Genomic DNA, 25,297 nt, shown 5'->3' with positions numbered 1-25,297 from the left:
CAAAGAATGTGTCAAAATAAAGCAAAAATAAGGTCACGTACCCCACAACGAACGCAGTACTGATGAGGATGGGTGAATTTCCGCCTTTTAGAGTACATCAATAGCTGACAGGGAACCTACTTTGTACCCATGATGAAGAGTAAGGCCCCAAACTTATATTCTCTAGCTTCACAGAATTGCGCAGTTCCTCAAACGTTCCATTTCTATATCTCTTTTAACTGAAGCGTCGCCTACTGCCATCAGTAACGTCGTTACTGTCCGAGAAGTATGCTGGCTACGACATGAGGTGGATATGTTTTAATTAGCTAAGAGACCAGTCATTAACATGGGGTTAAAGACGAAATGTATAGAAATAGGTATGTAGCTGGTAAGAAGTAATAATAGCTGTCTGGTTGATTACAGTGCAGATATCAATAAGTTAGCACTGGCAGTGGGAGGCGCTCTCAGGTACGATTGAAAAGTTTAAAGCTCTTTAGATATTTGAAATAATTCGTGTTGATTGGCTTGTTCGTCGTGTAGTGGAAAACGCATATTTGTTCGATCTGTAACCTTAAAGCAAACTGAACTGCTGAATGAGAATACAGCGCTGAATTAGGCGAACCGTTTTTTTTAAAAAAAGTTCATGTGTCTGAACGACTAACGGAGGCGTACAAGAATATCTGTTCACTCACTCTCTATGCAATCCCTTAAAACATTTGAATTCGGGGAAATAAGTAACCATTAATTGTTTCCACAATTCCCTGTAAATAGACAGCGAGTAAAATTCTCTAAAATCAGTGAAGTTACTTAGAGAGTTTATATGAGACAGGAGATAAAACAGTGTCTGACAAGAAAAAATCCCCAACTTGACGTCATATTTAAAGGAGGAAAAAGAACACTTGCAAGACGTCACCCTCAGCAACTGCCTCCACGCTAAAATCAGGATTATAATGTCATAGTACTCAGTTATGACCTATTGAAAGTACAACATTTAAAGTTTCGCCTGATCCGATTGTCAGTAGCCCTCCCTACTGCTACCGCCTAATGCCCGAGAGCGAAGTAGTGTACTGCGGAGTAACAACCAGAGCCGGCCGCGGTGGTCTCGCGGTTCTAGGCGCGCAGTCCGGAACCGTGCGACTGCTACGGTCGCAGGTTCGAATCCTGCCTCGGGCATGAATGTGTGTGATGTCCTTAGGTTAGTTAGGTTTAAGTAGTTCTAAGTTCTAGGGGACTAATGACCACAGCAGTTGAGTCCCATAGTGCTCAGAGCCAGTAACAACCAGAACTTCTTATTCTAGGGATGTAGAAGACGTGGAAAATGGGAACATCTGCCCAATGTGTATTGAAATTTTGCTCGAGGACATGTTACTCCAAACGCGTAATAAAGGAACCTCGCTCTCATAACGAGGAGCCGGCAAATGAAAACAAGACGGATGGAACAATGTATGTATATATTCATCCCACAGCGGGAAAAGAGGGTCAGTGCCTTCATGAAAATGTTTCCGGTTGCCTGCGGAAACACGGTCGCACACAGGCATGCACCTCTTCATCCGAAACAAATTGATGGCCACGAATATCGTTCTTCAACGTTCCAAAAATAAGGAAATTGAATGGAGAGAGATCTGGACTGTAAGGAGGATGTGTAAAGGCTTCCTAGCGAACTTCTGCAGCGTGCCCGATCCAGCATTGGTAACATGTGTGCCGCTTCCGTCCCTCTCCATGCGGAGGTTCAAGTCCTCCCTCGGGTATGGGTGCGTGTGTTTGTCCTTACGATAATTTAGGTTAAGTAGTGTGTAAGCTTAGGGACTGATGACCTTAGCAGTTAAGTCCCATAAGATTTCACACACATTTGAACATTTTTTTCTCTTCATGTGATTCAATAAATCGGTCGCTTTGAAGAGAGACGTAAGCGGCCTTTGATTTGCTTCGGATGCAAAGGTGCAAAAAAAAAAAAAAAAAAAAAAAAAAAAAAGGTTCAAATGGCTCTGAGCACAATGGGACTTAACATCTGTGGTCATCAGTCCCCTAGAACTTAGAACTACTTAAACCTAACTAACCTAAGGACATCGTACACATCCATGCCCGAGGCAGGATTCGAACCTGCGACCGTAGCAGTCGCGCGGTTCCGGACTGCGCGCCTAGAACCGCTAGACCACCGCGGCCGGCATGCAAAGGTGAACTCCCGGGCATAATCACTGTACAGTAGGAAACGGCAAACATTTCTCCATGAGGGCCTTGGCCGTCTTGTCTCACAGTGAGATAAAAGTATTAACAGGTACCATGATTACTTGTGAAACGATGAAAAGTTTACTTAATTTTTTTGATCTCTCCCGTTTTCATTTGACTACCCCGTATTCATTCGATATAGTTTTAACAGTATTGTCGTATTGATATTCGGCAGATATACAACGTAATTCAGCTCTCCCTACAGGTGGGTTTTATGCAAGCCAGGGCGCCTTCAAATAGAACAAGAAAGATTTTCCTTTTTTTCCGACTATGCGCAAACTTTGTTCCAAAGAAAAAAATAAAGAGTACTTTTTTGTAAGAAATTTTTTGCGGTTAATGTTTGTACTGAGATACGTCTTTGCCAGAGGCTGTAGTTTTCGAACTATTGAAGAAAACATGCAAAAGCGACATTCAAAACGCGTTTTCCTTGATTAAGTCGAAAACCACGGCCTCCAGCGAAAACACATCACAGTACAAATTCTACCCACATTAGATTTTCTAGAAAAGGACTCTGCTGTTTTTTCCGGTTAGCTCGTAGCGAGGGAGAGAATATAGAAATATCAAACGAGGTTTTTTCAGGGCATTTTGTGTTGCATAAATCCTACTGGTAGGGGCAGCTGAATCAAGATGTATTTCTGCAAAACTTCAAAATGAGAATATTGTTAAAACAATATCGACTGAATACGAGGTAGTCAAATGAAAACAAGACAGACTGGGTAAACATAAGCAACTGAAGAATTATAAATGACGCTAACGATTTTCGAATCACAATTTAAAGGTGCATATTATGTTGGAGAAAAAAAAAACACATTTGCAAATTGTACGTCTATTTGACAGTGGCACCTTCGAAATCCAAAGAAAAACACAGCAGCTACATTAATAATTAAATAGCGCAACGCTGCTTCTTTAATGACAAACAGATTCGTTTCATACATCTATACTGCATTTGTGTATCGCGTTATAAAAATATTCAAAGCATCTCTAGCAACAGCTACATGTTAAAAGCAGCGCGTTTTGACGAAATGAGCAAAGGATGTTAGCGTTGTGAAAACAGAAATTCACAAATGTCTTACCCACTCCTGTGTATAGTAGTCAGAGTTTTAGCTTTAGGTGGCTGCAGTGGTGCGGAGTGACCGGCAAACAACCGGTGCCCGCAAAAGTTCGAAAGGTCTACTTCTGTAAGTAATAACTGCGTAATGTCTGAATTATGGTAGAGTTGTCGCGCAGGGTCGATTACAATGGCTGATACATTGTAATTGTGCTGTTTTTCTCCTTAAAATATGATTTAACTATGGTTATGTATGATCGTGAGTAGTCTATGATGCGGAACAGTGACTTTTCAAGCCAAGCGAAACTCTAATAAAATCCCAAATTTTGGTACTTTTAACGCGTTAAGAATGAGATGCAGAAATAAATCTCTTAACTAAATACGCAATTTTTTCGTAGTGTGGGTCGCATAATTTACAGAGGGATTTTGAGATTGCTTCTGCCAGTTAACGCACAACTCCATCCATAATCCTTAAGGATGTGATTTATAGTTCACGATTTTTGCGTAACTGAATGGGAGACCATATTACTGAGTAACCAATGACAAAAAATATGGACGCAGCATCATAGTAATTTGCCATTATAACTAAGGTACATCTACATCGACAACTACATCTACATCTATACTCCGGAAGTCACCTGACGGTTTGTGGCGGAGGGTACCTTGAGTACCTCTATCGGTTCTCCCTTCTATTCCAGTCTCGTATTGTTCGTGGAAAGCAAGATTGTCGGTATGCTTCTGTGTGGGCGCTAATCTCTCTGATTATATCCTCATGGTCTCTTCGCGAAATATACATAGGAGGGACCAATATACTGCTTGATTCCTCGGTGAAGGTATGTTCTCGAAACTTCAACAAAAGACCGTACCGAGCTACTGAGCGTCTCTCCTGCAGAGTCTTCCACTGGAGTTTATCTATCATCTCCGTAACGCTTTCGTGATTACTAAATGATTCTGTAACGAAGCGCGCTGCTCTCCGTTGGATCTTCTCTATCTCTTCTCTCAACCCTATCTAGTACGGATCCCACGGTGGTGAGCAGTATTCAAGCAGTGGACGAACAAGTGAACTGTCACCTACTTCCTTTGTTTTCGGATTGCATTTCCTTAGGATTCTTCCAATGAATCTCAGTCTGGCATCTGCTTTACAGACGATCAACTTTATATGATCATTCAATTTCCAATCGTTCCTAATGCCTACTCCCATATAATATATGGAATTAACTGCTTCCAGTTGCTGACTTGCTATATTGTAGCTAAATGATAAGGGACCTTTCTTTCTATGTATTCGCAGCACATTACAGTAGTCTACATTGAGATTCAATTGCCATTCCCTGCACCATGCGTCAGTTGGTTGCAAAATGAAATGAAATGGCGTATGACGAGGGCCTCCCGTCGGATAGGCCGTTCGCCTGGTGCAAGTCTTTCGATTTGACGCCACTTCGGCGACTTGCGCGTCAATGGGGATAAAATGATGATGATTACAACACAACACCCAGTCCCTGAGCGGAAAAAATCTCTGACCCAGCTGGGAATCGAACCCGGGCCCTTAGGATTGACAGTCTGTCGCGCTGACCACTCTTTTTTTTGCATTTTTTTGCATTTTTGTTCATTGTTGATCGTTGTGTTTGTTCGTTGCGGACGTAGCATGACATCCGTTAAAGTTCGTTTGTTGATCTTTCGACTCAGTTTTTTTTATTACAGAGGCCAACCAGCTCCCCTGACCGAACACGCTGAGCTACCGTGCCGGCTGACCACTCAGCTACCGGGGGCGGACAATTGGTTGCAGAACCTCCTACATTTCAGTACAGTTTTCCATTGTTACAACCTCTCGATATACCACAGCATCATCCGAAAAAAAGCCACAGTGAACTTCCAATGTCATCCACAAGGTCATTTCTGTATATTGTGAATAGCAACGGGACTACGACACTTCCCTCCGGCACACCTGAAATCACTCTTACTTCGGAAGACTTCTCTCCATTGAGAATGACATGCTGCGTTCTGTTATCTAGGAACTCTTTAATCCAATCACACAATTGGTCTGATAGTTCATATGCTCTTACTTTGTTCATTAAACGACTGTGGGGAACTGCATCGAACGCCTTGCGGAAGTCAAGAAACACGGCATCTACCTGTGAACCCGTGTCTATGGCCCTCTGAGTCTCGTGGACAAATAGCGCGAGCTGGGTTTCACACGATCGTCTTTTCCGAAACCCATGCTGATTCCTACAGAGTAGATTTTTAGTCTCCAGAAAAGTCATTATATTCGAACATAATACGTGTTAAAAAATTCTACAACTGATAGACGTTAGAGATATAGGTCTATAGTTCTGCACTTCTGTTCGACGCCCCTTCTTGAGAACGGGGATGACCTGTGCGCTTTTCCAATCCTTTGGAACGCTACGCTCTTTTATAGACCTACGGTACACCGCTGCAAGAAGGGGGGCAAGTTCCTTCGCGTACTTTGTGCATAACAGAACTGGTACCCCATCAGGTCCAGTGGCCTTTCCTCTTTTGAGCGATTTTAATTGTTTCTCTATCCCTCTGTCGTCTATTTCGATATCTACCATTTTGTAATCCGTGCGACAATCTAGAGAAGGAACTACAGTGCAGTCTTCCTCTGTGAAACAGCTTTGGAAAAGCCATTTAGTATTTCGGCCTTTAGTCTGTGATCCTCTGCTTCAATGTCTGGACATTTTCTTTTGATCCACCTACCGCTTTGACATAAGACAAAAATTTCTTAGGATTTTTGCCAAGTCAGTACATAGAACTTTACTTTCGAGTTCATTGAACGCCTCTCGCATAGCCCTCCTCACACTACATTTCGTTTCGCGTAATTTTTGTTTGTCTGCAAGGCTTTGGCTATATTTATGTTTGCTGTGAAGTTCCCTTTGCTTCCGCAGCAGTTTTCTAACTCAGTTGTTGTACCACGGTGGCTCTTTTCCATCTCTTACGATCTTGCTTGGCACATACTCATCTAATGCATATTGTACGATGGTTTTGTACTTTGTCCACGGATCCTCAACACTATCTGTACTTGAGACAAAACTTTTGTGTTGAGCCGTCAAGTACTCTGAAAACTGCTTTTTGTCACTTTTGCTAAACAGAAAAATCTTCCTACCTTTTTTAATATTTCTATTTACGGCTGAAATCATCGATGCAGTAACCGCTTTATGATCGCTGATTCCCTGTTCTGCGTTAACTGTTTCAAATAGTTGGGGTCAAATTGTCACCAGAAGGTCTAATATGTTATGGCAACGAGTCAGTTCTTTTTTTAAATGCTCAAAGTATTTTTCAGATAAAAAAAAAAAGCTCCGTCTTTAGGCCACAAGTGGCCCTTCCGGGACCGTCCGGCCGCCGTGTCATCTTCCGAGGAAGATGCGGATAAGGAGGGGCGTGTGGTCAGCACACCGCACTCCCGACCGTTAGGACGGTATTCTTTGACCGAAGCCGCTACTAATCGGTCGAGTAGCTCCTCAACTGGCATCACGAGGCTGAGTGCACCCCGAAAAAATGGCAACAGCACATGGCGGCGGGATGGTGACCCATCCAAGCGCCGGCCACGCCCGACAGCGCTTAACTTCGGTGATCTCACGGGAACCGGTGTAGCCACTGCGGCAAGGCCGTTGCCATTTTTCAGATAAAGCACTTAAAAATATTTTACTGGATTCTTTGTCCCTGCCACCCGTTATAAACGTTTGAGTCTCCCAGTCTATATCCGGCAAATTAAAATCTCCACCCAGAATTATAACATGGTGGGTAAATCTACTCGAAATAAATGGTTGAAATGGCTCTGAGCACTATGGGACTCAACATCTGTGCTCATCAGTCCCCTATAACGTAGAACTACTTAAACCTAACTAACCTAAGGACATCACACACATCCATGCCCGAGGCAGGATTCGAACCAGCGACCGTAGGAGTCGCGCGGTTCCGGACTGAGCGCCTAGAAACGCGAGACCACCAAGGCCGGCCTACTCGAAATATTTTCCAAAATATCCTTCAGGTGCTCTTCCACAACAGATGCTGAGCCAGGGGACTATAGAGACATTCAATGTTTGAGCCTGCTTTAACTGTGACCTCCACCCAAAGTATTTCACATTTAGGATCTCTGTCAATTTCCTTCGATACTATTGCACATTTTATCGCTATAAACACGCCTCCTCCTTCACTATCCAGCCTGTCTCTCCGGTATACATTTCAATCTGAGTTTAGAATTTCATAACTGTTTACATCTGGTTTCAGCCAACTTTCTGTCCCTAGTAATATGTGGGCATTCTGACCGTTCATTAATGAGAGCAGTTCTGGGACCTTTCTATAGATACTCATGCAGTTTTCTATCACCACATTAATATTGTTACTCGCTGTTGCGTTTTGCCTACTACTAACTTGTCGCGTCTCAGGAGGCTTCTTGTCATGACAATCTGATGGATATCTTCACTTGGTGATGTTCCGAAGTGAAGATAAACTTTTAGTAATGGAATCAAATTTTCCTTTCCCTCCTTTACTGTGTTAAGGACAGTTTAAGTTGTAGCCAACGTGAAATGGGCTAACGATGGAAACTTTTTCTCACACAACATTTGCTGAGCAAAAGTACATATAGCCTCTTGGAAGACTGTATATTATTTTCCAGGAGAAAATTTCGGTACGTCTCAAACGTTCGGTGTATTAATGTTTAGTTTCCTCCACTGTGTTCGAAAGGAAATTCAACCAGTCTCTTAGTTTGCCTTTGCCAAAACTGTCATAATAGGGTATACAGTTCTTATCTGGAGTCGTCGACAGTCTTTCATTCTATGGGGGTAGGAACTCTTTAAAAACTCTGTATTTAATTATGAGTGCGAAGTGGCTGCGTGCGTAAAACTAACGAAGCAATTTAAAACGCTCTCCCTTTGTTGTGACGGTTGGATGCCCTCGGCCGCGCATCGTTGCCCGCTGTAACGCCCTTTTAATCCCAACGCTCATCTGGGTTTGGGACTCCCCGCTCTCGCGAGCGGCAGTGCCGATCAGTGCCCAATATCACTGAGGACGTAGTGACCTATGCTTGGCTAGAATAGTGGGTATACATATACTTTACTGAAGGTAATATCAATTTCTTAGAAGTAGATAATGAGCCACAATAACCAATAAAATATGTCATTCGCTTACAAGCAACTGTTATGATTTGACAGCAAACCGACTGAAGATGAAGAGCATACTCATCTAGTATCTAAAGATAAAATATCCACTCTGGGAATTTAGTTTCCAATTGCATTTTAACAATTATCCATGATATATGTGTCGGAAATTCATCAATCAGAACATGTGATTACCTATTTAATAGTTGGTATGTCCCCATTTGGCATGGATAACAGCAGCGACGCATCGTGGCATGAAAATCATGAGGCCTTGGTAGGTCGCTGGATGGAGTTGGCCCCACATCTGCCCGCACAAATCACCTAAGTCCTATAATTTCCGGGGAGGGAGACGATGAGCTCTGACACCAGGTTCAATCACATCCCACATATGTTCGACTGGGCTTGGATCTAGCGAGATCGGTGCCAGCACATCAATGGGAGCTCGCCACTATGTTACTCGAACCACTGTATCACACTCCTGGCTTTGTGACTTGGCGCATTATCTTGCTGAAAAGTGCCACTGGGCTCGGGAGACGATCGTCATGAAGTGGCATTCATGCTCCGCAACCAGGTTACGAAACTCCTTGACCGTCATGGATACCCACATGAATGTTCCTCAGAGCATAATGGAGACACCATCAGTTTGTCTCCGTCCCGCAGTAGAGGTGTCAAGGTGCTGTTCCCTTCGCAGCCGATTGATTCGCGTCCTCCCATCAGCATGATGAAGTAGGTATCGAGATTTATCAGACCATGCAACGCTGTGCCACTGTACCAACGTCCTGTACCGATGGTCACGTACCCATTTTATCCCTGTTTTGTTGATGACATTGATCATTTGGGCAGTAATATGGGCAGTAAAATGTTGTATTAATCAAGTAATGTAAATGAAATATGGACTCCTAAAGCTAGATCGTGAGAGTACAATTTGAGAAAACTTTATAAATCATTCCTTTGTCATAGCTCTGAGCACATTATGTGTGACGACTCAGTAACACGTAAGATATGGTGGAGATTTGAAAATATAAATAAATATATAGATATTGGTTCTGAAAGTTTGTCACAGTCTACATGTGCTCAGTTCCACTTCACCGACGACCAGCTTCTGCTGTAGCCTATATCAGATCTCTTAAAACTTGCAGTACACTACTGTTACACAAGTTCGTTGACACCTACATATCTAGAACATCGAATAAAATAACGTGCAATATGTTGTCGTTCATCACCTGATACATAGCGTCTCGTCACCGGATACGTAAATGAAAGGTGTAGGCTAGTGATAAACAGTTGCAAATTTTTGAAATGTTGTCATCAAATGGCGATTGTTAGAGGCGAGTATTGACCGAAACGTAGAAAGCATATTTTTTAATATGGCAAGAATTACTGCTCTAATATTGGTGCTCAATATACCACAGTGTGAATGCCTACCTATATCAATGATGCATGTTGCAGTAAGCTGTTAATTTCCCTCTTCAAACAACTGAGTCTAGCAGCAAAATACATTCATTTTATCTGATTGTGTATGACAACACTTGATATGTAGTTCATCCTCTCGTTCACTGTTCGGTTACTATATTGTTATTGATGTATTGTAAAATTTTAAATTTTTAGTACACCGGATTTTGGCTAAAATTTTACTGTGTAAAGTGTGTAATGAAACTGACCGATTAGCCAAAAGAAGTTGTATTACGAGATCAAGGATCATTTATAAACATCTTTACCATTGTGAGTCATTATTTCATGAAGTATTTGCTTTTGTAGTAATTGATGACGAAAACGAGGATACAAACTGTTAACCACAATTTCATTGTCACATTAATCGTTAACGACATTCCTGCGTTTCTAGTATCTACCGATATGTGTGAATCTTAATTTGAACACAACCATCCTGAAAGAATCTGTATCAAAACAGTTTGTATGTGTTATGAGGTTAGCTGAATCTTTCACTGCATTTTCAATAGTATTGTAGGCAGTTTAGTAAGATAATATTTACACTGACATTAGAATTCCAAATTGTATATCATCTGAAAGTAACATATGCGAGTATCCAAGCTAGGAATAGCTGTACAATCAATCAACAGCTTTCATATTAGTGTTGTATGAAAGATGTTGTACTTCTTACTTTCTCTCATTTACTTCAGTCATATGTAATATTGATCACACCACCTCTCAATAATATAACAGTGAGTAAAAATTTGTTTCAGCAGGAGTACTAATAAAAGTTCAGAACTCATGAATGAAAGTTATCTGCTCTATTCTTCACAGTGGATATTACCGAAAAATGACTCTGGAATGAGCTACTTAAAATAACAACTAAAGAATTGCTATGAACATTAACTGATTATGACGTCAACTGGTGAGAGTTTCAGTATATTTTCTGGGAACCATACGCAAATACAACAGTAAAATGAATTACAAGATATAAGTAAAGAAGTAACATTACAGTTCCCTGCATACAGCCAGTATAATTTAGTGATAAAGAAAGTAATTAGAGCAGTTTACATCTCCAGTTGTCATTTTCAGTGAGTTTTCTTTTTTCCATCATAATATAGATGGAGAAATATTGCAGTAATTGAGAACATTTTCTTTGTTTTTATTGTCTAGGAAAAGTCGTTTTGAAAGCCCAAATTTTAAAATATTCACTATGAACAGTAAAGCAGATGAGAACTGTCCTAAAAATAAGCCACTTCATACTTAAAGATAAAATTTCTTCATAGAACATGTTGCTATAAAAGCTGCTTGTAGGGCTTATGTTACATAGGGAATATTCAGATTAAATTTTCGTAAAGTAGGGGTTATGAAAAACGGCATCATTATCGAAACTTAACTACCGGATTTATATGCAATCCTTCAAATGCCGTCTTTAGTTCTGAACAGAGTGATTAAACAGAGGATAGTACAAGCGATCACATTGATGGGTCTTGGAGAGTTTTGGTTTAGGTCCATTACTCACAGAACCAGCGAATTGATATTGTATGTTAATAAAAGAAGTGCTACGATTATGGAACTGAGGTACACGTACCAGGTGAAAATCAGCGATAAAACATGAATGGAATGAAATTCTATGCCTATAGTAGGTGCAACGGAAGAGTGATCCACTAGTATGAAGTAATATGACATCCATTTCGTTGCAAGTACCGTGATTTAACCACTCCGCAAATATAACCACGCCTAACAACCTTTATCTTCATCATCAGCAGAACCTTGGCAGAACAACGTATCGTTAGACAAAGATATTTCTGTGGATTTTCAATGATTCATTTAATAAGCTTCCTAAACAATCTCAGATGAAACAAAGAACAAAGGGATTGTATTAGACGTACCAGATGCAAGAGAAATTTATTCATGTCGAAAATGGCACAAGATTAACTTTGGGATTATGTTAGAATCTTACTAAGTACGATCATCGGACATTTTAAGATCTTGCGTGATGGTGGAGATGAATCACATAACTCAGTTTGTGATTGGCTTTGTAAGTGGTTATTTTGTTCCAAAATTGGACATTAATTAAATATACATCATGAGTGGCAGATATAGTTAGTTAATTTCAGCATTATTTAATAGTAAGATCACGGTCAACAATCTGAACTGAGCATTTGTGTACAACAGGGTAACTGAATCTTTGAAATGCATCTCCATCGTTTCACTTTACTACATGATACGAAGAGATACCTACGTGAATCAGTGAATAAAATTTACGTAATGTTCATTCCCAATATAATTAATATACAGAAAGCTGTGTTTCTTTCGTTCTAATCCACATGGGGGATTTTTTTAACTGGGATACTTCAACCTTGTGTCGATATTTCGTTTGGTTTTTCGTTATATTATGTTACCTGCAACCATGCATCCAATTATTTTCTTCATATCCTCACATTTTATTTGCAATTGGAGATAAACAAATAATAAATAAAGTCGCGGATTTGTTTGCGTGACATAACGACTACCTCAACATGCAGAGAAACAGGCCTTGAACCTTTCAATACAGAAATATAGTAATAATTTCATTTTGCACAATTGATAACTACAGTCGAGACTAATCTCACAAAATAACTGCAGTGCAACACAGAGAGAAATGAATGATTAATTTACTTACATTATGATCTACTATGTAGCAGTCATAAACCGGTAATCCGAATTTACACATACAATTGATTGACGTTTAATGCCATGAGTGTACAAATTTCTGATGTTATTCATATTAAATATGATTTACAGTAAAAGTTCACAACAAATAATTTCAAATATGGTTAGTTTGGTTTACTGAATCACTGTATGATGAAAGCCTTTTATGTTTGTGTAGCACTGTACTGAATTCAAATTGTTTTTACAGTATCTAAGAGGCCCCTATAGAACGAACATATATTTCATTTAATGTTGGATGATATGGTCCATGTTGCAGCTATTGACATCAGGAATTGAAACCTGAGGATCATCAAATGTAAGAGAGGTTCTTGATATGATAAATATTTAACACTGTGTGTTTTACTAATGGCAGGATAGTTACACAGTTTCATAAAAGAATTCTCTCTATTGTCGTGCTTTTTAATACCTAGTGTCAGATATCTTTACTGTGATATTCATCTTTGAGCATTTTATGTATTAAATACGGAAGTGCCATCATGATGACAGCCTTTGTGTAAACCTGAACCAACAAACAGCTTCGTTGCGTTTGCTTTCACTGACACGTCTGTATATACTGCTAAACAAGCAACTCAGGTTATGAAAATGTACTTCATGAACAACTAAAACCTCAGGCCCAGTACCACCCACCCTCCCTTCCCCGTTAAATATCCACAAGAGAAACTACAAATTCACTCTCTTTGACTAATTTTCAGACTTTACTATTACTTTTGTATTTCTTCGATTTTGGTGTAACACATTCAGCGTGTCAGCATAAGTGGCAAATACCAATACAGCTTTCACAGAAATTAGAGACAGCGTTAATTTATAATGAAGCCAAAACTTTTGCATTGAGAATTACCACACGTAAAATTTTAAGAAAATTCGTCTCTTGTGTCCTAATAGCTCTTGTACATTATGTACATTTGTAATGTAAGCCTTTCAACAGTACAGCTAAGATAATTTTCTAATCATACCACATGGTGTATTTATATATAGCAGGCTGAAAGAAGCAACACATTGTGCTCTGACTCATATCCTGTATGCTTTGTATGTAAATATTACATAGACTCCAATGTACCACAAAACATAACGAAACAGACATAGAAACATAATGAACTTCAACTACTTGTCCTAGTGTTGTTGTCCTCGAGCACATACTTCTTACTCCCTTCATCTGGTCGTCATTAAGGTTCTTTAATTTAGAAAATGGAAGACAGTCTCTACGAAATGGAGAGCAATCTGCTTGCATGCAGTTGGCATCATTCCGTACAACCAGTCTTGTTTAAGGCACTGTGTACGAGAATTAGTGGTAGCAATGAGTAACAGCAACAGCTTTAAATGCAAGACGTTGTGCAGTGCAAGGAATTGGAAGAAAGTAACAATGTCAATTCCAGTATGGCCTAGCTAAATCAGATGGGTTCTAAACATGAACAATAAACTGATAAAAACTCTATGTCTATCATGTGCGATATTAGTAACAACATTAAAAATCCTATTTCATACAAAAGTGAGTCTGAACATGCTAATGTCACATGTAAACATGGCGTACTAGCTTCTTCAGCTTCTCTGATATTCGTCACCATCAGTATCATGCTTTCAAAGAATTTCTTGGTCGTCAATAGAATCTGAACGGACAAGAGATCAGTCGTTTCCAACCACGGTAAATGGAATTGTGATATACATAGTTTCTTAACTGTACTGCAGGTTACTGAGTTTTCTCTTGTTCACTTACAGTAAGAAATGAAATCACCGCGAGGCTGCAGCTGTGCAACAGCTTGCCTGTGATGAGGCCGGCGGCGTATGCCGGGTAGCGGCGATGTGGCGCCTGCCTGTGGCCTGGATGTAGGCAGCCCCGTGCTCCACCGGCGAGCGTCGGAGCGCGACTGGTGGCTCGCGTAGCGCCGCTGTCGTCCTCTGCCTGCTGTCCAGACGCAGCCGCGCAGGTGGCAGCTGGCGGCCGCGCGGCGCCTGCGCCCCCAACGCCCCACCGCGTCTGTGGCCCTCCGTCTCCTCTGCCGCCACCACGTGCACCGAGTTCGGCAACAATGAAATTACTAACCGCGACGGGGCAAGCGCTACCAGCAAGTACATCCTCCAAACCTTGTCCCCTGTATCAAACGTGTTATTCCTTCCAATTAGTACAATCTTTCTTATTTCTGAAAAGATTTGTTTCCTTCAGTTCCTTTCTTCTAAAGCACATAACTATCATAAATCTATCAGAATACTTAATTCAAGTCACACTATGCATTTCAGGAGATTGAAATGGCTGGAAACAATTACAGGGACTTCGAACCTATCTTCATCTAAATCTACATCTATTCTCCGCAAGCTGCTATGCGGTGTGTGTTCGAGGGTTTGTTGACGCCACTACTCATTCCCGATTTCCCTATTCCATTCCCAAAAGACGCATGGTCGGCAGAACTCCGAATTAGCTTCAAACCTTAAATTATTTCGTTTCCCCGACCTTTTCTTGGAAGGCACTCTGAAGGAAATTTAAAAGTAAGCCTTTCCATCATGCACAATGCCTCTTTTACTCCCTTTGTAACTGGAGTTCGTTGACCATTGCTCGTTGTGCATTAATGATGTGACGAATCACCCTACTATCTGTTAGATCTTTTCTATATCTTTGATTAATTCAACCTAGTAATAATAACAGACTGATAATACTCAAGATTTGGTCGAAAAAGTACATTTAAGTCATATCTTTCGTCTATGAATTACATTTTCTTATGGTTCTTTCTATGAATAGAATTGTGGCATCTGCTTTTCCTACAGGTAGCTAGGGATATTTACTCGTTGGTATTCTGCGGTAGTTACTGTCTCCTGTGATTTTTCACCAATAATGTAGTCGTCGGTGGTGAAATTCTTCACCTCTTTAGAAGCAATAAATACATTTATTTACGTACAGGATCGATTGTCAGCCCATGTATCAATCCAAGAAAGATTTTTCACCTGTCACAGTAGGAATACTTGTAATATTTTCCGGTATCTTTTAAACTCGAATCGCTTTTCTCTGGTGGGATTATGAAGTTACTACTTCTCTTATTAAATTGAGCTATATTAATTTTGAAGGCGTTTAAAAATTCTTGAGAAGATATTGGCTTTTATTATGAACTAAGAAGGTTACAGATAACCAGTGCTGACTTTGATGAATTTCAGAGCGATGTGCGATATCTCCAGAAATGTCCATTGGTATAGTTTGGCAAACGTACATTCATTGGGAGTTGTAGAAGTGACAATGGAAAGTGCACAGGATTTCACTGATGGCAATAATATTTTTAGTAGCAGATGTTTGCTAACATCTATTAACGTGATTAGAGGAAGAATAACAACTACCGAATCAGTGGAAAAATGGCCATTTAGGTGCTATTAATTAACTGGTGTTGTTGTTTAAAGTTTCTCAGGCGAGTAGGTAAACAAACGCAAGTAAATGAAAAGAAACAGTGACTGACATTAATGAAGTTTTAGAGTGGTTATAACTACACTGTGTGATCAAAAGTATCCGGACACGACCAGAAATATACGTTTTTCCTATTAGGTGCATTGTGCTGCCATATACTGCTAGGTACTCCATAACACCCACCTCAGGTACATTATGCTGCCATCTGCTGCCAGGTACTCCATAACAGCAACCTCAGTATTCATTAGACATCGTGACTGTATTTAGTGTTCGTATGTATACATTTCTAGTTTACGTTGTTGCGTTGCTTTGATCTGTGACTTGCTTGAGTACTGTCGTTGGCACTACCTATCGATTTCTGTGAAGTATTGAAGATTCAATTGGCTCTAAGCACTATGCGACTTAACATCTGAGGTCATCACTCCCCTAGACTTAGAAATACTTAAACCTAGCTAAACTACGGACATTACACGCATCCATGCCCGAGGCAGGATTCGAACCTACGACCGCAGCAGCGTGGTTCCGAACTGAAGCGCTTAGGACCGCTCCGCCACAGCGGCCGGCTATTAAAGATTGATTGTAAATAACCACATATGTTTATTATCGCATGTTATCTAGTTTGCTTCGTGGGTACTTTGAGCTGTTAAACGCAAAAGCCTGTAGCTAAAACGGTTCTGATTATACCAGCGGTGAATCAGCGTTGCTGTGCTGATTACTTGCAAGACTCCTGCCGTATGCTTCTATTCTATTGTCAGTATTGACTAGACTAAAGTCTGTGTGTTTACAAGGAAGTTTCCCCGCTGTATACCGAAAATGCTGATGAGCTATAGTTAGAGCCACCTAAGGGTAAGAGGGTTATTGCCCGATGGAGTAAGTGATTTGCAACGACAAGCGGCTGCTTTCGTAGTAGCAAGTGACTGTATCAACATTAGTATTAGTGAACATCAAATGAGCGATGTTGGTAACGTAGTTAGCGGCCTCTCGTTTGTTTAGTAATTCATAGCACCCGTTACTGCCAACTGAGTACCTTTCAATAGCTGGCCAGAGGGGACGAGCAGTTCTAGGCGCTACAGTCTGGAACCGCGCGACCGCTACGGTCGCAGGTTCGGATCCTGCCTCGGGCATGGATGTGTGTCATGTCCGTAGGTTAGTTAGGTTTAAGTAGTTCTAAGTTCTAGGGGACTGATGACCTCAGATGTTAAGTCTCATAGGGCTCAGAGCCATTTGAACCATTTTGAACCTTTCAATATCTCTATTACTTATTTACCAACTCTGCTACTGATGCTATTTGTTAACTTATCCTATGATTACCATTTCATCTGTGTGTTACTCAGTACCACTAAGGGGTTCTGTTTGCGCAAGTTGGCGTGGCCAAATCACCAACTGTATGATAACGTACTGAGTACCACTAGGTGGTTCTGTTTGCGCAAATTGGCGTACCCGAGTTACCAACTTATCAGCATTGACATGTAATAATCACTGAGAGCAGAATTTCATTTGCTTGCAGTATTCAGTTAACTGTGATCACCAAATGAATTTCTTATCAAACAGTTATATCGTGAGTCGATTGAATGTTTTGTTGGGAGTGTTTTAAATATGAATTTAGCCAGCCAGATGTGTTTTTAAGCTGAGTGAGAAGTAAATTAAAACGTTAACAGCTCATATTAGTTATTCAGATCTTTGTTTCACAACTAAATCGCTTGTGCATTTGTCTTCCACCCTCAGTAATACCATTCGCGCCGTCGCTGGTATCGACGCAACGTTGGTCAAGAAGGGTCAAATTCTAATGTCTGTTGTAGGATTCACTCTGACGACGTCGGGCGGTCGATTTTTTGTTGAGATTCCGAAGACCGAAAATTGCGTGCTGGTGAGATTTTAAACTGAAAGATTTAGGAAATATTTGTTTAGCAGAAGCGAGTCTCAGTCACACAGCCCACCACTTCACTCCCCAGTCATACTGTTCGGTTCACAAGCGGGAGTCGACCAGGGCTTCCTGGGTCAAAGCCAGGTATCAGAGCCACTGGGCCACTCAATCTACGACCACTAGTGGGCCACATAATATGATAAGGAAACGGTGCGTGACTAAATCACTGCTTGTCAAAATATGGATTTTTTAAACTCAGACATAGCCAGTGACGTTATTTTAGTTAAAATTGTGATGAACTTTTAAAACTTCATTGTTTCCTCAGATAAAAAGAAAAATGTTTCTCTTTGTTAATCATTTTTGATAAACAGTATTACGAACAACGTACAAAACATAAAATAAAATTAGCGTCAAACTACAATGTTTTCTTCTTTAGCTAAGAAAACGGCATACGAATAAAATCCACTGTAGGGTTAAGCTGTGAACCGTGAGTGCAAGATGTATAGAAGTATAAGAACCATAGGCTCGTCGGGTATGTTAGACTAAGTTATGGTAATCGGAACCTGATATAATCTGACGAAACTACTAGTGGAGGTCTTTCCACCAGGTGCCGTTAATTACCTTTATTTGACTAGTGCAGTTTGCAACTTCACTATTAGTAAATATATTAAATTAATTAGCCAAGATATTCAATGCTGTGTCGCCTTCGCCTATAAGATGTAGACCATTATTTGTTAAATAGTTCCCATGCACCAGCTGCCTCAACCAACAGGCTGCACGGTTGTACTGGTAAGAAGACAGATAAATATGTAAAGTTGTACGACTCAGCTCTACAACACAAGTGACAAACCATTGCTATTCAGTTGACGACGATATAGTCTAATCAATGGCTTTGCAGAATGTTTGGGATATTCTGAACTTGGTATCACTACAAGCACAAGTCTGTTCAGCGTGATATGTACATGTCGCAAACTACTGCAACAATCCAGTTTCATACTTTTTTAAATTCTTCCTAAACAGTTAGTTTAAAATATAAAAGAGATGATGATCGTCCTTAAACGTATACTGAGTGATTGGAGGGGAGTAACAAGTGGGAAAAGTTCCATCTACTAATAACATGGGCAGAATCTGTTGCGTTTACACAGCAAAGAACGTCTGTACCGCCACGCAGCAATGCTTTCTGGGCAGTGAAACATTCGAGAAGCTGACATGCACACGGTAGAGGCGCGGGAAAACGGCCATGGAACGAGAGGCGACACGTGTCGTATCAGCAGGTGGTTATTTTCCAGTAAGTAATTATTGGTTTATTTTACAAAATCAGCTGATGTGGAAGTGTTCCCTGTTAACTTACAATAATTTAGCTTCCTTTGCAGCTTTTTAGTGGTGGACTGACTTATATTTGTTTACTCCTTGACTGACATTATAGGATAAATTGTTTTGTTAGCGGAGCATGCAGCAGACAGCTGTAAAATTTTGGATTTTTATACTGGTAACTTAATTGTTGCAGGGGATTCTATTAAGGTTCAGTATAGTGGTTGTTTACTCGGGAAAATTAATAAAAACCAAACGTATGCTTACGTGGAGCAATATCACTTTGCATTAGAGGCTATCTTAAACAACATCGAAGTAAATTCAGTCATCACTCCTGTTGTGACTTGGCAAGACAGCCAAGTCACAATGAGAGGAAGCCGAAAGGCACGCGTTAAGCTCACGCAGATTGGCGTGAGGTCTGGAACAGTTAAAGGAATTAATAGTAGTAAATAAAGTACGTAGTTCATGTAATACTTAACTTAAATCCACAATCGTAAAACATCTCTCTTGACGGTACATTTTATAACCACAATATAAAATAATATCAAATGCTATGGCGCCTTGCTAGGTCGTAGCAAATGACGTAACTGAAAGCTATGCTAACTATCGTCTCGGCAAATGAGAGCGTAGTTGTCAGTGATCCATCTCTGGCTAAGTCGGCTGTACAACTGGGGCGAGTGCTAGTAAGTCTCTCTAGACCTGCCGTGTGGTGGCGCTCGGTCTGCTATCACTGACAGTGGCGACACGCGGGTCCGACGTATACTACCGGACCGCGGCCGATTTAAAAGCTACCACCTAGCAAGTGTGGTGTCTGGCGGTGACACCACATTCCTCCCCCGCAAATCGGCGAACGGTTGTGTTATAAGGCTTCCGCCCGCCGTGGGGAGGACCCCATGTTGACGTATGCGACGAGGTGGGGAGCCTAACAAAAGGCGAGGCTGTGCCACCCGCACCCTGCCATTGGGTCCGAGGGGAGCTAGGAAACGCCTGAAAACCTAGTCCAGGGTGCACGCCAACATGCGTTGTACGCGCCCGTAGAGAGACAGGAGGGGCCGAAGGGTCGACCTCCATCGCGTCAGGGTACACGACGGGCGAAGACGACATCTGGTCCGGAGCGGGCAAGAGTTCCATGTCGGAGGACAGCTGGTCACGGGAAGCGATCGGCGGCGCGTGACCCAGGGAGGCGCCCGGCGGTCGCAGCGACGCGTCCACTGCGGGCGTCGCTGGCGAGAGAACAGGCGGCGGTGGCGGCGGCGGCGCGTCGCCATGCGGCAAAATGGAAGGCAGCGTCGATAACACCTGGGGATGAGGCGAGCCAGTAGATGGGCGCTGACCGGACGGCACCGTCGCTGAAAGCAGACGGGGAGCGGCAGAGCCCGTGCGACGACAGAGGCGCAGCTGATTGAGATGCCGACGCACCTCACCAGAGGCCCCCAAAACCAGATACATAGCGCGGCCGAGGCAGCGAAGAATGCGCCCTGCGAGCCAACGCCGTGAACCTCGATAGTTGCGATAGTATACAACGTCGCCTGGGGCAAAAGCAGGTGACTGCCACTGCACAGGACCCTGATGCGGCGGATGTAGCAAAGACATCAAGGTTCGATGAGGACGACCGTGGAGCAACTCAGCCGGCGAGCGACCATCTCGACGCTGAGAGCGATACGAAGACAAAAAGAGCAACAACGCGTCCTCCAGAGAATGCGACTCTTTCAACTTCAACATCTGTAACTTGAAAGTCCGGACCAATCGTTCAGCGGCACCGTTTGACTGAGGCGAAAACGGCGCGGATGTCAGATGTTGAATACCGTTGGCCTTGCAGAATGACTGAAATACTGCGGACATGAATTGTGGGCCATTGTCGGAAACAATAGTCTGTGGAAGACCTTCAATGCAAAAGATAGCGGATATCGCTTGGATGGTGGCAGAAGACGTCGTAGAAGACATCCTGACAACAAAAGGAAAATTACTGAAGGAATCGACCAGAACCAACCATCGAGTATTCCAGAATGGACCAGCAAAATCGATGTGTAAGCGTTGCCAAGGGGAAGTGGCTTTCGGCCATACAAAGAATTTCCGCGGTGGTGCGGATTGTTGTTCGGCACACGCCATGCAAGAAGAGCACATTTTCGTAATCGCAGCATCGATTCCGAACCAAGTATAGTGCTGACGAGCAAGTCGTTTCGTGCGCACTATACCCCAATGTCCTTGGTGGAGAAGCCGTAAGACAGAGGACTGTAACGAACGTGGGACCACGACTCTGGACTGATCATTATCAGAACGCAACAACAAAACACCACGTAGAACAAAAAGTCTCTCCTTGTGAGCAAAAAATCGGCGAACCAACGGATCCTCTATCCGTGACTTTGACAAGGGCCACTGCGTAGCAAGAAAACGCAAAACGGTAGCAAGGACAGGGTCAGCAGCTGTGGCTGTAGCTACACGACGAAAATCAATCGGAAACGATTCGACCACGTCATCAGTTTCCGAATCAATGAACATGCAAGCAAGTTCAGAAGAATCGAACGCTCTATCCTCAGCAACAGGCAAACAGGACAACGCATCGGCGTTTCCGTGCTTAGCAGTGGACCGATACAAGATATCGTAGCGGTACTGCGAGAGGAAAATAGACCAGCGAATGAATTTCTGCGCTGTACGTGGAGGTACAGGCTTGTTCGGATGAAAAAGTGACGTCAAAGGTTTGTGGTCTGTGATGATTGTAAAGTGACGACCATACAAGAAATCATGAAACTTAGTAACACCAAATACGAGAGCCAAAGCTTCTTTATCAACCTGTGAATAATGTCGTTGCGCAGACGAAAGCAATTTGGACGCAAAGGCAATCGGGCGATCATGCGATCCATCTTTGTGCACAAGCACAGCACCAATCCCGAAATCCGATGCATATACCATCAACAGAAGGGGTTTCTGGGGATCGAATGGCGTAAGGCAAGTATTAGAAAGCAACGCCGATTTCAACTGGCGAAAGGCGCGTTCGCATTCCGTCGTCCAGACGAACGGAACACCTTTACGGCGTAAGCGATGAAGCGGAGCTGAAATGGAAGAGGCATGCGGGATATATCTATGGTAGTAATTAATTTTAGCCAGCACACTCTGTAGCTGCTTCAAATTCTGCGCCGAAGGCAAGTCCTATATGGCACGGAGGTGCTCTGGACGCGGATGTATGCCTTGGGCGTTGATTACATGTCCCAGATAGGGTAAGTCACGAGCAAAAAATACACATTTATCCTTCCGCAAGCGAAGACCATTTTGTCGCAAGACCTGAAATAGTGTTCTGAGATTCGCTAAATGTTCTTCTTCCGTCTTTCCGGAGATCACAATATCGTCCAGATAGTTTGCTGCAGGAGGGACCGACGCACAAACAGTTTGCAGATATTGCGGAAACAATGCAGGGGCGGATGCACACCCGAATGGCAGTCTTTTGAATCGGTACAAACCAAGATGCGTGTTAACCACCAAGACACGCTGGGATTCGTCGTCCACTAGTATTTGCAAGTACGCATCTGCTAGGTCCAACTTCGAAAAATATTTACCCGGGCACAGTCTGTCAAAAAGATCTTCCGGGCGGGGTAAAGGAAAAGTTGCAATCACTAGTTGTGGATTCACCGTTGCCTTGAAGTCCACACAAAGTCTCAATTTTCCGGAAGGTTTTGGCAAAATTACTAAAGGTGATGCCCAGACAGAAGCCTGCACACGTTCAAGCACACCTTGGGATTCCAAATCGTTTAACGTGCTTGCGACATCATCACGCAATGCGTGGGGAACATTGCGCGCTCTGAAAAATTTCGGTTGCGCGTTTACTTTCAGTTCCAAATGTGCTTCATAGTTCTTAGCGCAACCAAGGCACGGTGCAAAAATGTCTGCAAATTCTTCACATAGACGAGAAACACTGACTGAATGCACTGTCTGGTTCACTGATAGGACCTGATTGACTATAGACAAGTTAAACAATTGAAATAAATCTAAACCAAACAAGTTCACTGCAGAAGATGAACGAAGTACGTAAAATGACACAAGCTTTGTTTTTCCCTTGTATGTTGCAAGAAGGCTGCACTGTCCTAACACAGGGATATTCTGACCGGAATAACTATTCAACTTTACATTTGCGGAATGCAACGGAGATGTGCCCAGTTGTATGTACGTGTCTTTATTGATCAATGAAACTGCAGCTCTGGTATCGAGCTGGAATGGTATCACAGTTCCATGAATGTCCAAGACTACAAAAAGTTTATTGTCCTGCTGATGACAAGAGCGACTGTCTCGTGCAACGTGAACAGACACTGGTACAGAATCACTTGCTAATTGACGAGATTTCCGGCGACGTCGACGCACACTATTTGTGGCATGAACACAGTCACTGGTCACTGTTAGAGAGAGTGGCACTGGGTGGAGCGGAATTAACTACATAAATTTCCATGGGCGAAAGTTCACGAGCCCGAGTATTCTTGGTTCGATTCCGATTCCGGGGAGAAGCAAAGGGCCTGGAATGGTTGTGAGTGTCCAATCTGAGCTTTTTCTGTCAAACATTTTTAACATGTCCTTTTTTAGTACAGAAAAGCAAATAGCTTGGTGTGACGGGCAATTCTCACGCGAATGTCTAGTAGCACACCACGGGCATGACTTCACTTCATTTGCTTGCTTGCGCGGCAAACGTAGCGGAAGGCTTGGCTGCAGCTGTGCAGACGAGCGCGAGGGCTGTTTACTGTTCCGTGCAGCGCGCCCGGCGGGCCGGTTAACGTGACAGACGGCTGGCGAAGTTTCAAATGATTCCTGAGCAAGGTCAAGTGTGTCTTGCCTATCCAATGTATCTATCACTTGTTGAAGGGTGGGATTGACTAGTTTCAAAATCTGTTCTCTTATACGAACATCAGAAACGTTCTGTGCAATTGCATCTCGCACCATGGTATCTGAGTAAGGGAGTCCACATTCACACTCAAAAGCACAATCCCTAGTAAGGCCTTGCAAAGTGGCAACCCACTCCTGATTAGTTTGACCGGCCGTACGTTTTGTACGAAAGAACGTATACCTTTTTGCAACTACATTGACGGATTCCTTGAAATATGCATCTAATGCCGACAAAATTTCTTCGTAGGACAGAGTTGCTACATTGCATCGGGGAAACAATTTCACTATCACTCTGTACGTCTGGACGCAGACACACAATAATAAGTGAGGCTGCCACTCATTACCTTGAATGCTGTAGGCGGCGAGATGGAATACAAATTGGCGTGACCACTCCGTCCAGCTTTCCAGTGCCGCATCAAACTGACGAAAAGGTGGTGCAACTGCATGTTGTAGCTGCGGTAGCGGTGGAGCGGCGGCTGCCGCATCGTTTTGCATTGCACGTTGGCCCTGGACGAGCTGGCCAAGGGCATCCAATAACGCCTGCGTCTGCTGATTCTGCAAGCGATAAAATTCGGACAGTACATCTGGAGATTGTGGCGAAGCCATGACACAAGTAAATTAGAGCAATACGACCATCCCATCCTCGTCGCCAAAAATGTTGTGACTTGGCAAGACAGTCAGGTCACAATGAGAGGAAGCCGAAAGGCACGCGTTAAGCTCACGCAGATTGGCGTGAGGTCTGGAACAGTTAAAGGAATTACTAGTAGCAAATAAAGTACGTAGTTCATGTAATACTTAACTTTAATCCACAATCGTAGAACATCTCTCTTGACGGTACATGTTGTAACCACAATATAAAATAATATCAAAAGCTATGGCGCCTTGCTAGGTCATAGCAAATGACATAGCTGAAGGCTATGCTAACTATCGTCTCGGCAAATGAGAGCGTAGTTGTCAGTGATCCATTTCTGGCTAAGTCGGCTGTACAACTGGGGCGAGTGCTAGTAAGTCTCTCTAGACCTGCCGTGTGTTGGCGCTCGGTCTGCTATCACTGACAGTGGCGACACGCGGGTCCGACGTATACTACGGGACCGCGGCCGATTTAAAAGCTACCACATAGCAAGTGTGGTGTCTGGTGGTGACACCACAACTCCATCATTGGTAGTCGTGACACAACGAAGCAGCAAGTGTTTAGCTCCCCTGATTAAATTGTTGTGTGAACAGTACTTCATCACATTACTCCAAATACGCTACTGATTAAGGGGAAAAGGCCCCCCCCCCATGAACCATGGACCTTGCCGTTGGTGGGCTTGCTTGCCTCAACGATATAGATAGCCAATCTGTAGGTGCAACCACCAGGGAGGGGTATCTGT

At 42.6% G+C, this 25,297-nt stretch overlaps 1 protein-coding gene across 1 annotated transcript in view; it reads right to left on the bottom strand.

The window, feature by feature from the left end:
- The window catches only part of LOC126251866 (glycine receptor subunit alpha-3-like), a 718,212-nt gene extending 703,860 nt beyond the window's left edge, over positions 1 to 14,352 (bottom strand). The window contains exon 1 of the mRNA XM_049952553.1: positions 14,219 to 14,352. The gene's annotated coding sequence lies outside the window, so the exon portion shown is untranslated. The remainder of the gene's footprint in view (positions 1 to 14,218) is intronic.
- Between the last annotated feature and the right edge of the window lie 10,945 nt (positions 14,353 to 25,297).

Source organism: Schistocerca nitens, chromosome 4 (genome assembly GCF_023898315.1).
Source record: "Schistocerca nitens isolate TAMUIC-IGC-003100 chromosome 4, iqSchNite1.1, whole genome shotgun sequence".
NCBI classification, from domain to species: domain Eukaryota; kingdom Metazoa; phylum Arthropoda; class Insecta; order Orthoptera; family Acrididae; genus Schistocerca; species Schistocerca nitens.
Note: the sequence above shows the minus strand (reverse complement) of the source record. Positions and strands in the feature narration are given on the sequence as shown.